Source organism: Pantherophis guttatus, chromosome 1 (genome assembly GCF_059756535.1).
Source record: "Pantherophis guttatus breed Tessera chromosome 1, ASM5975653v1, whole genome shotgun sequence".
NCBI classification, from domain to species: Eukaryota; Metazoa; Chordata; class Lepidosauria; order Squamata; family Colubridae; genus Pantherophis; species Pantherophis guttatus.
In genome coordinates this window covers 132,896,443-132,908,796 of record NC_142063.1, presented here as the reverse complement: position 1 = coordinate 132,908,796, position 12,354 = coordinate 132,896,443, and the positions used below count along the sequence as shown (strand labels likewise).

General features: G+C 39.0%; 1 protein-coding gene across 7 annotated transcripts in view; it reads left to right on the top strand.

The window, feature by feature from the left end:
• The window catches only part of NCKAP5 (NCK associated protein 5), a 674,857-nt gene that overhangs the window by 69,449 nt on the left and 593,054 nt on the right, over positions 1 to 12,354 (top strand). The gene's annotated exons all lie outside the window — the stretch shown is intronic.

Here is a 12,354-nt window from a genome sequence, read left to right as displayed (position 1 = left end):
ATAGTGCTGTATGGCAATGTTAATAAGGCCTCTACTTATTTGACTATTGATTGAGATTATTTTCTTATCAATGTGAATAAGGGGGAAACCTCAGCTTTAATTTACTTTCTATTGCCAAATCTCTACTTGGCTAACATATCAATTAGTGGATGATCTTCATTCTCCTGGCAATAGTTAAACATTCACCTGCTCTTCTGCTTATGTGCATTTTGAAATGAACAAAGCCATATTCAGCCCATAATAGCAATAGGAATACCACTTAAGACTTATATACTGCTTCATAGTGCTTTACAGCCCTCTCTAAGTGGTTTACAATGTCAGCATATTGTTCTCAACAATCTGGGTCCTCATTTTACTGACCTCAGAAGGATGGAAGGCTGAGTCAACCTGGAGTCCTGTCAAGATTGAACTTCAGACTGTGGGCAGAGTTTGCTGCATTTTAACCTCTGCACCACCATAGCTGTTTGAAAATTACTGGGTTTAAAGCAGAATGGTCCACTATATAAATTAAAACCAACAGAGTGTGATAAAATTGGTATCACATCTAAGACAGAATCTCTGAATTCAAAGTCAACTAGAAATGAGGTAAATATGGTATACCACAGGGCTTGGTGCTCTCTTTGCTCCTATTCAACAACTGGAAGAGGCGGCTGGGCGAGTCACAATGGGCGTGAGGTATCATCAGCATACTAACTACATATATGTATCTCTGAATTAAGCCATGAACATCTTGTTTCTGTGAGGATCCAAGTGGGAAACAACAGGATTCAGCTGAACTGGCAAGACTGAGTGGTTTTATGTGTTGGGATTTGCTGGTTCTAGGACTGTGTTATCATTGATGCTAGATGACCCAGACAGTTTCCATGCAAAATCTGGAGGTCTTCACAACACTCCAGCTTTGTGCTGTGTCCACTTATGCCCATTTCCAGATCTGGGGAGTTCTGCCCACAGTCAATCATGTCCCAGCCATCTATTCATTGGATTACTGTAATGTGCTGTATAGAGGACTGCCCATGAAGAGTATCAGGAAGCTTCAGCTGGTGCAAAATGCAGTAGTCTAGGCAGTTACTTCCAGAACAGCACATGTTATATTTTTATATAATATGTGAGCTGCATTGGTTGCCAAGCTTGCTTCCGGGTCCAATTCAAGCTGTTGTCTTTAAAGCCTTTCCTGGCATTGGGCTGATTTACCTGAGGGGCCACCTCTCTTCAATTACATCTGCCCATCCCATTAAATCCATTAGGTCTCACATCCTGCATGTCCAAATGTTAGGGAACTATGCTTGGCAGGTCCCAGGAGGTGTGTTCTGACCTAGACTTCCCCAGCAGCACAAAGCCGAGTTCTTATTTCGATAAATCCCTTTTATTTAATTTACAGTAAATTCCTCTCCAGCAAAGTCTTTCCTCTCCTACAGTCTTTCAAGATTGTTCACAATTACCGACCTTTATCAGGCTTGGAGAGTGGCCAGGCCGATATCTTTCAGACTCCGCAATACTTGGCAAGAATCCAGTAATGAACTAATTGTCTCCTGAAAACTCCACTCCCCTTTCGCTCCTCTTTTATTCCCTCTGGGAGGGACCATTCATCGTCCACCTGTGGACTCTCAAGTCGACCCTTGTTCTTTAGCTGTTCCCTTTGTCTGGCAACTCTGTGCATGCACACACTGGGAATAGACTCCAGTTGTTCATCTGCCTCACTGATGCCTGACTCCAAAGGCATCTGGCCCTGGCCCCCTCTCTGCCTCTGATGCAGAGCCCTCATCAGAGCCTTCCCCAGACTCCAGGACTGGCCCATGTTCCTCCCCAATCCCCTCACTGTCCAAATCCGCTGGCAGGCCACAACAAGGTGAGCCTTTTCTACCTTGGTGCCTCTCCTGCGAAGTGAGGTTAACACTGTCCCTCCTTATTTTCCAGAAGTCCCATAAAACCTGTCTATGTCATTAGATTTGGGGGATCCCAAGGGACCAATGAGATTGTGAGATGGCTCCATTGTTCCTCTTAACATCTCCTTTATGCCTTACGGCTTTTAAAACTTTTTAATAACGAGTTTTTAAATAAATATATATTAAACAATAAATATTAAATTTATTGTTTAATATTTTGTTGTAAGCCAGCCAGAGTCACTTTGAAAGCAGCTGTATAAATTTTACATGCAAATAAATAAATAAATAAAAACAAACACTTTCAGCAGCCAATTTTTTTTTGAGTTATTTTCTGATAGTTACCCCAATGATGAAGAAACTGAGGCATATGCCCATTCTTTGAAACCTCTTGCCATGCTGATTACTTTTGACTGGCACTAAGGTATCAAACTCCAGTAAGACATGTAGTGTGACAGACGGTGCTGAACGCTGTGGTGGGAATTGCCTATTGCACTGTGAACAATGCAAATTCAATGCCAAGGCAGCCTGGTTAATAAAACAGCCGGTAAATATTATGCTGAGGAAAGATGGACATTTATAGAAGCAATGTTTCTGTTGAGCCCCGTGTTTTGATAGGCTTGCCACTGAAAGATCCAGTTTGTTTTCTCAGACTCAGATGAGGACTGGATGGCCTGAATGCATAATAGATTTGTGCAGCTGGAAATTTGTGTCGCAAATTATTTTCTTTGACAGTGCTAATTGATTATAAGGCTCCAGCCTTATCTCAATTGTTAAATTCAACAGTTCTCCCTCCTCCTCCTTTTTCTTGCCTCTTCCTCTGCCTTTTTTTTTTTTCTTTTCCTTTGAAAATGCAAAACCGGGAACACGGGCCGATAATCTACCCATCTTTCAAAGGGGAAAAAAAATAATAATCACAGATGGAGAATAAGGCACTATTAGGACGGGCTGCTCTGAGTGAGATTTTGGTTTTGTATATTTTAAAGAAAGGGTGTTTGTGTATGCAAAAATTCATTTCACACAGTCAGATATTCATGGGCAGCTTTCATGTGCTTTGCATGACTGTTGTGTTGGCTACAGTTATGCTACTATTGTATCGTATTTTTCTTCTTGCGGAGCTGGTTTGGATGTCATAATTGTGATTTAATAGGATTTACTGGAACTTAATTTACCGGAACATGATTTAATCTTAATCACTATATTCAGAAAGGGAAAAGTTTGCTTAATTTGGTACTTGAAGCTATGATATGAAAGCACTCCTGGTCCTTCCTTAACAGTAACATAGCTCAGAGACGGGCCAAGCCATAACACCCATTTGGCATTTTGAGGCTAAGCCATTAAAAAGCCATTCAGTCAAAGGGCAAAAATTTGGTGGCACTTTTTTTTTTTGTTTCAATTTGGAGTGGAAGGCTTCTGTAGCTCTTCCACTCTCGTTTCCACCTTCTTCCCAAAGCCAGAAATCACTGTTTCCTTCTTTCCTTCCTCGGGCCAATTTTGCTCCATTTTTAGTATTTTAAAGGGACCCTAAAAGAAAGGGAGAAGAAGGAGTTGTGACTGGCTCATTTAAATCCTTCACTTCCCACCCCTAAATTCAGTCTCCAGAATACAGCGTTACCTTGTTTGGGAGGAGCCTGGGCAGATTTAAGACATTTTGATAGGGGATGCTGTTCCCTGATGGACAGTAATTTCCTCCAGTCCTCCATAAGCAGAGGCTGAAGATTGTTGGAGATCTGCTGGAGATGTTTGGAGATCTACTAGATGGTCTTCAAGAGCTCCTTTGATTCTAAAGAGAATCAAAAGGGTTTCCGTGCCATGGAAAATCCTTATGTGTATTTAAAAGTTGCACATTGAAAATGCTACAGATAGACAACTGGTGGCTCTTTTTAAATGAAAGTATTTGTTTTTTTGGGGCTTGATGTCCTAATATACATAAGAGCAAGAATTAGGTATAATGCTTAATGAAAGGAAGGAGTAGGGGTGACATGATAGCAGTGTTGCAATATCTGAGGGACTGCCACAAAGAAGAGCGCCAAAGCACTTGAAGGCAGGACAAGAAGCAATGGATGGAAACTATTCAAAGAGAGAACCAACCTAGAACTAGGGAGAAATTTCCTGACTGACAGAGAACAATTAACCAATGGAATGGCTTCCCTTCAGAAGTTGTGGGTGCTCCATCACTGGAGGTTTTCAAGAAGAGATTGGACAACTGTCTGTCTGAAATGGTATATGGTCTCTGGAGTTGGAGTAGAAGAGCAATTCTGTTATTCTATAAGATAGTTGAACTGTTTTTAGTAGACCCACTGCCACCCACCCCATGCCCATGGCACCACAAGGATGAAAAACAAGTGCGTCTTTTCAAAGACAGGATCTTTAAATTGTGAGATAGCTCTGAAATCAGTTGTATTGTAGATTGCAATTTGGCCATTCAACATTTGTTTCACAGAGTAGGTAATTAGGCAACTTTCCATATTCATCACAATGCTGTTTTCTTTTTCTTTTTTTAAGAACAACTCATTCTTTTAAATGAGTTTGCTCACATTAAGTCCTTTCAAAACACACTTTTGCTGGTACAATTTGGAGGTAAGTATTGCCAGCAGAGGGCCATGTTAAGCTGAATAATATGGCAATAGGTAATTTAAATAAATATTTACCTTTATACACATTTTAAAGGACAGGATTTATATAGGGTATTTGATGGCTTTGATTTTTTTTTTAAACGGAAACTAGTATTATTTGTAATTAATGTGGAAATGTTTTCATTTCTGACTGAACTGAATTAGAATAAAATTTGTAATCTCAGGGATTTTTAAAAACCCAAAAAAAAAAAAAACCCAGCAAAGGAATTCCCAGGTGTAATCTTTCTGTGAATAATTGCTTCCACGGTCAATCAGTAAAGGATTATACAGGTAGTGTCAGGATTCCAAGTAATAGATCCATTGCAAGCAAAAACTCTGAAGCAGGTGAATTCCTCAAAGAATAGCTTTATTGGAAATATCATATTGGCACATATCTGATGAAAACCAACTCTGAGGGGCCCCTTTGTTTTCACCTAATTAAAAGTCAAAGTTTTTCCCTCAATCCCAAACAATCAGTCACATGACCCAATCAAGGCAGCGTCTGCTGGTCTGGTGACAGCACTCCTCCTTCCTCCAGCCAGGTGTGAGAACGTCCTTGGTTCCCAAGAGAAAATATTTTATTTTGGCTACACCCCCCCCCAGCTATCTCTAATCCCCCCCTTCCAGTGGTGGGTTGCTCCCGGTTCTGTCCGGTTCTTTAGAATCAGTAGTAAAAATAGCGGGAGGCTCTGTCCACCCACCTGGATGTCATAAGTGATGATCTGCGCATGCGCAGAAATGCGCACACTCCTGTTGCGAACCGGTAGTAAAGGTAAGCAGAACCCATCCCTGCCTGCTTCCCTATCCCTCACTCCAGTGTGGCAGCACTGAAGCTCCAAGATGGCTTCGGCCTGGTCAGCTTCGGGGTTGACAGATAGCTTCTCGACTTAAAACCATTCGCACTAAATGGCACTAAAAAAAGTGACTTATGACTGGTTTTCACACTAACAATTGTTGCAGCATCCCCATGATCATGGGATCAAAATTCAGATGCTTGGTAACTGGTCCATATTTATAACGGTTGCAGTGTCCCAGAGTAATGTGATCACTTTTGTGATCTTCTGATAAGCAAAGTCAATGGGGAAGCCAGGTTGTTCATTTAACAACCGTGTTACTAACTTAACAACTGCAGTGATTCACTTAACAATTGTGGCAAGAAAGGTTAGAAAATTGGGCAAAATTCACTTAACAACAGTCTCACTTGGCAACAGAAATTTTGGGCTTAATTGTGATCATAAGTTGAGGACTACTTGTACAGATAGACATATTTGGAAAAAAGTGATAACATTATTAGCTGAACTTTTTAGACTAGAAGCCTATATCGACAGTAAACAAGGACAAAGAAAGTATTAGCTTTTATGATTCATGTTCTTTTAACAAACGTTAATCATATACATAGTGATTCTGTTGGTACTCCAGGACTTTTCTGTAAAGAGTTAAGCTAAAACACGGGCTTTTTCTGAAAGTGATCTGTTTATACTTCACGCTATGCACATTTTACTGCTTGCTTGTAAAGGGTCATTTATTACCCACCCACAATTGTTTGTCCTTTGAACAGATGCTAAAGGAATCATCTTTAAGGGGTGACTTCTCCATAGAACCTGATTACATCTGGCACAAAAGATTAACAGATGTTATAATTGTCTTTATGTTCTGATGAAACGGTTTTCTGCATGATTTGGTTTCCGCACTTTCACCTGGCAACACTGTTCCTGGCGTGGAAGGCTACATGGATAATGAACATGGCACTTCAATTTGTTTACAGCGATTATTATCGGATTCACAATTTCCTTCTCATTGTATTTGCTAAGTGTTAGCATAGTTTATGTATTTGCAAGGACAATGGCTATAAAATGCACATATAATTGCCTACTTAGCTTTCTCCCCTCTGCACTTAAGACATTATTGTTTCTGATGTAGAAGAGAGGGACTTAGTACTTGTAAAACTATTTGCATAGACTGCAAATCAAGTGTGAACCAAGGAAAAAGTAATACAGGAGTTCCATTTTATAGTAGGAAACAGACAACGTCCATCTATTTGTTACCTAGCCAGATGTGGCCTCTTATTAGACAGATAAAGCATCGATGATATGTGATAGATGTTGGAAAGCAGAAGATATTTGAAAGACATTCCTTCAAGCATTTTCTCTTCTGCATTTCCTATCTCCCAAACTGGACCTCTGCCATTAACAGCATCCAAGAACTTGTCCACACTACTGAGCTGAAATGCTCTCCACTCATCCTTGAGCTGCCAAGGACTTATATCGGCATGAGAGTTGCTGTCATAATTCCCATTTCTGATCCCAGTTCCTCCCACCCACTCCATGTAATGGATGAAAAAGAGCTAATTAATTATACCCTGTTTCCCCGAAAATAAGACCCAACCGGAAAATAAGTCCTAACATAATTTTTCAGGATGCTCGTAATATAAGCCCTACTCACAAAATAAACCCCAGTGAAGATTGTCAATCAGGTGGGTGTATTTAGTACTGTATTTTCCCCAAAATAAGACCTAACCAGAAAATAAGCCCTGATGCATCTTTTGGAGCAAAAATTAATATAAGACCTGGTCTTATTTTCGGGGAAACACAGTATACCTGTTGTTACTCTCCTTGGAGACTGTGAGAATAAGTAAGAAACATAATATTAATCCAGCACAGTTAGGGATGGTTTAAACTTGGTCTAGTTTGGTGTAGTGGTTAAGGCATCAGGCTAGAGAGCGGGAGACAGGGAATTCTAGTCCTGCCTTAGCTATGAAATCAAACTGTGTGCCCTAGGATCAGTTAGTCTCTTTCAGCTCAACTCACCTCACAAGTTGTTGTAGATAAAATAGGGAATTGGAAATAGAAAAGAGGAAGAGGAAGACATATTAGTTATGTTATACAAACTAGATACATGGAGGCAAAAATGGAGAAAGATGGCTACCTTGATTTCTTGTTTGAAGGCTTTCTAAAAAGGCAAAGGTAAAGGTTCCCCTCGCACATATGTGCTAGTCATTCCTGACTCTAGGGGGCAGTGCTCATTTCTGTTTCAAAGCCGAAGAGCCAGCACTGTTTGAAGACATCTCCATGGTCATGTGGCTGACATGACTAAACGCCAAAGGCGCACAGAACGCTGTTACCTTCCTACCAAAGGTGGTCCCTATTTTTCTACTTGCTTTTTTTTTACATGCTTTCGAACTGTTAGATTGGCAGAAGCTGGGACAAGTAACGGGAACTCATCCCGTTACGTGGTACTAGGGATTCGAACCACTGAACTGCCAATTTTCAATCGACAAGCTCAGCATCTTAGCCACTGAGCCACCGTGTGCCTTGTGGGCTTTCTAGATGCAATTTATTGACTGCTATAAGATGGAATGCTGTATAAACACCCCTAGGCCTGATCTGACAAAGCTGCTTTCATAGTCTAATGTTCCTCAACCATTCTGACATGAAATTTCCCACAACTATACTGATCAAAACCATTGAACTCTTTTTTCTGTTATTATACAAGCTGGTGTCACTTGAATATTCAAAAATCCTTGGGAGTCCCTGGAGTGGGCAACATTCAGTCTTGTGTAGAAATGAATAAATAACGTGGATCATTTTCAGTCTGGATATTAAATTTCAGCCATCTGCAGAGTCCAGAGATAAATTTCATTGAGTCTTTGGCTGACCTAAATTTGCAACTATATATTTTGAATCAGTGGGATTCACTTTTGAATACATGCAGAGGAATATTATAGCTTGCCATACGTCTCCTTTCAATTCTAGCTTTTTAGAAAAATAAACCTCATTCCTTTGGTATAAAAAACATTCCAAGGGTATGTTTCCATCAAGAATCAACACAAATTATTTATCATCTGATCAAAACACAATTCCAACTTCTTTTTCATCTTCTGCAGTGAACCTTAATTGTACAGATCTATGATTGTAATTGAATGATATGTTATTATGTTGTCCAGCAAACTGTTAATTAGAATTCAACCCATAGTAAAGTTTGGTTATCACATAGATTTTCCTTATGACGTTGATAGCATTCATCAATGTTATGCAAACTTCAGGAGAACTGAAACTATGTTCAACATCAATAATTAGATAAGGATGGTGTGGCAATGTATAGGATAAAGCTGTATACTGAGTGTGATTGGGAACTTCTTAGCAGTGATCACTGAGCATTTATAAAAATATTGACATATCTGTTATAGAGAAAACTCTTGTGATTCTCAGTGAAGGAAAACTATAAATGAGCATATTATATACCTGAAACAAGATCTGACAATGGGCCAAGTTGTCTTCTATATACACATTTTTATTATATATCCAACTTTTTGTGGGGCAACTCTGAATCAATGAAGCCATACAAGTCCTTGGAATATAGCTTGAGGTTTCCTACTTTTGTTATTATAAATTCAGAATAGGATAGTTTCATCAATAAAATTATATTACCTTTAATCAATTCAGAAAATTACCTTTTAGCAACATCTCAGAATGCTTCACTGCTATTTTGTACAATAGACACAAAATAAAATTAATGGTGGCCTTTTCACTTTATGAAATGTAAAGCCTTATGTATTTGGCTTTTAAAGCTGGGTGACCTTCTACCTATTATAACTAAAATCAAGAATAGTCTTGAAATATATGGTAGGGAGGTAAGGGGAGTTAAGAATGAGATTCTGGGAAATTAACAGTGATATGTGTAGCACTTTATTAATAAAGACATTTGTTCATCATCAACTTTTTTCATATTTGATTTCGGTCATTGAACAACAACCTTGTAGAAGTAGTTTATACCCATTGCTTGGGTGGTCTGAATCTAAAGTGCTGTTCTTTAGGTTACAGGCTAATATTGAGAAAATATGAGAAAACTAAATGGGGAAGAGGATGTGAAATTAACAAAGTCAAGATCAATTTGAAGGTTTTACCTTCACCTTAAACCAGGGATGGGCAAATATGGTAGCACAGTGATTAGAATGCAATATTGCAGGCTCATTCTGCCTGCAGAATTGCCAGCAGTTCAATCCTGACCAGCTCAAGGTTGATTCAGCTTTCCATCCTTCCAAGGTCAGTAAATTTTGGGGGGCAATATGCTGACATTGTAAACCACTTTAAGAGGTCTGTAAAGCACTATAAAGTGATATATAAGTCTAAATGCTATTGCTATTGCTTTACAACCTGTTGACTTCAACTCTTAGAATTCCTGAACCAGCATGCCCATCCCTGCCTGGAAGCAAACTTTAATCTTCTAAATGTTTTCAGGACATACACAATCATATAAATTATGGCCTGAAAATACCAGCTGTATTGCTTCATGATTCTACCACTTGAAGAAAAGAATGATATAACCCAATACCCTTGAATATTTCTATTTAGGTTGTAGTTGCAAATAGTCATAGTGAACTAAGTAAAAATCTCTACTGCCATTGCCATAGAGCATGGGAAGCACTAAAGGAGTAGCAAAGTGAGAGAATACCTTGGGATTATTCTATATGTTCATCCATGGTTTGATTAACTCTAGCTTATTGAATAAGCCATACAAAACACACTATCAATACCAAATAAACCACACTGTGACTGAATGCAATCTGAAAATCTAGTCAACCAAGCAAACCATTTATATTTTGTTTGCATGTGATATATAAACCAAAAAATATCCTCTATTGAGTTTCTACTGAATGAAATGCATTCAATATTATTAATATTATTTTTTCATGGAGACTAAATTAATATTTAATTAGTGGCTATATGGCCATTGATCAACCAGATTTACAATTTTTTCCTGAAGAGGAATTATAGAATTTATCCACATCTCCTGCCACCAAAAATACTCCCTAAAGTTACTGTTCTTATTTTCTTCCTCTCTGCCTCTTCTTTTGAAATAACCAAATGCAGACAAGGCAATCAAAATGCGTTGATGACACAAAGTGTAGGAGAATTATGGACTGTGAATATTGTTCATGAGCATTTTTTTTTAATTACATTTTTGTTCATTTCTTAGCAGATGGTAGCAAGTCATCTGCAACTATGAGTATCTCTTCAAAGGGAGGAGAGTAAACCCCTCCCTGCTAGCAGCTGACTGCCTTTGGGGAAGGAAGACTCTGCTCTATATTTTATATATATGTATATATATATTCAAAGCAAACCTTTCAACCTAATATTTATACAATTTGAGCCATACCCATCAGTTGCTGAAAAAGAAGAACTGGAGGAGATCAAGGGAAAAGAGAATCTAGTTTTCTACTGCTACCTTTGATAAGTGCTCCCTCTAGTATATTTTACAGTACTTTAGATTCTGCATCTTTAATATAAAAATTCTTCCATGTATCCCTGCAGCATATGACACTGCATTTTATAATTCCATAATGGGGACTTTTTCTTGCAGATGTAATATATCACAGAATGGCTAGTCAGGGTTGAATATAGTCTGATCGTCTAAAGAAATCCTGTTGAGATTTACCCCTAACAAGATTTACAAAATACAGGCTAGATTAGTGCAGTGGTGAAATTCAATTTTTTTTTACTACCAAGTCTGTGGTGTGTGGCTTGGTGGGTGTGGTGTGGCTTGGTGGGCGTGGTGTGGCTTGGTGGGCCTGGTGTGGCTTGGGGGTGTGGTTTGGCTTGGTGGGCGTGGTGTGGCGTGGTGGGTGTAGCTTGGTGGGCATGGCAGGGGAAGGATACTGCAAAATCCCCATTCCCTCCCCACTCCTGGGGGAAGGATATTGCAAAATCTCCATTCCAACCCCACTCTGGGACCAGCCAGAGGTGGTATTTGCTGGTTCTCCGAACTACTCAAAATTTCCGCTACCGGTTCTTCAGAACCTGTCAGAACCTGCTGGATTTCACCCCTGGATTAGTGTCTTTCAACCACAGCAACTTTAAGGTATGTAGGCTTCAACAACTCCCAGAATTCTCCAGCCAGCATTCTCCAGTCCACACATCTTAAAGTTGCTGAGGTTGAAAAACACTAAGCTAGATGAGATTCACCTCAGTAGCAGCACCCTTTCCCTCAAAGGTGCACATTATCCAATGTTGCTAATATTCTGTAAATTTATATTATTCCAGCTAGTCTTGACTCCTAGATGCCTTGAGTGGGGCATTCATCTCTACCTTTAAGTTTGGGATTTTATACTTATATGTTTTTTTAATTTTATGTATTGCTGTATACTTAGAGTTCTCTAGGATTGAGGTATATCATCATAAGCATTGCAAACAAACAAATAAATGCAAACAAATGATATATTCACTGTTATAACTAGATTTACAAAAAGTAAGAAACCATTAGTGAACTTTTTTCCACAAGATGAATTGTAACTCACTGTATATGCTGTCTTGTAATATCAGAAAAGGGACTCAAGAAAATCCTAGAGTAGCTTCCATAAGCAAGGAACCTCAGGTTCAAAGCCACGTTCAATAGTACGATCATTAAAGATAGTATGAAACAATGTTAGAAGCCTCCAATGCCTGACTTGACTTGTATGAGGAATTTTATTCAATAACTCAGTGACCACTAACTTGCCTGAAGTCCTTGTCGTTGTTCACTGAAACCTAATGAATTACTAATTAAAGCATCTGCTCATTAAAGTTCACGTGCATTTGTCCATGGTTTTGATTTTCTGCAGTGACACTATTCGTGATGGTGGACCTCTTAAGCAAATAAGCTCAAGCAGGTAGCCTGCAGAAGATGCCAATTGCTTCTGGATGTTCTGAGATGTTCCTTCTCCAGTAGAGAAGGAAAGGAATTTCATTTTGCCTAATCACTACCAGACAAGTAACCACTTAGGACTGAGAACCATCAGTAATTGTTGATCTGCACATCCTTAAGTTTGGATGTTATTTGTGTGTACACTATGGTATATGGGCTAGAGAGATCTGTAGTACTTC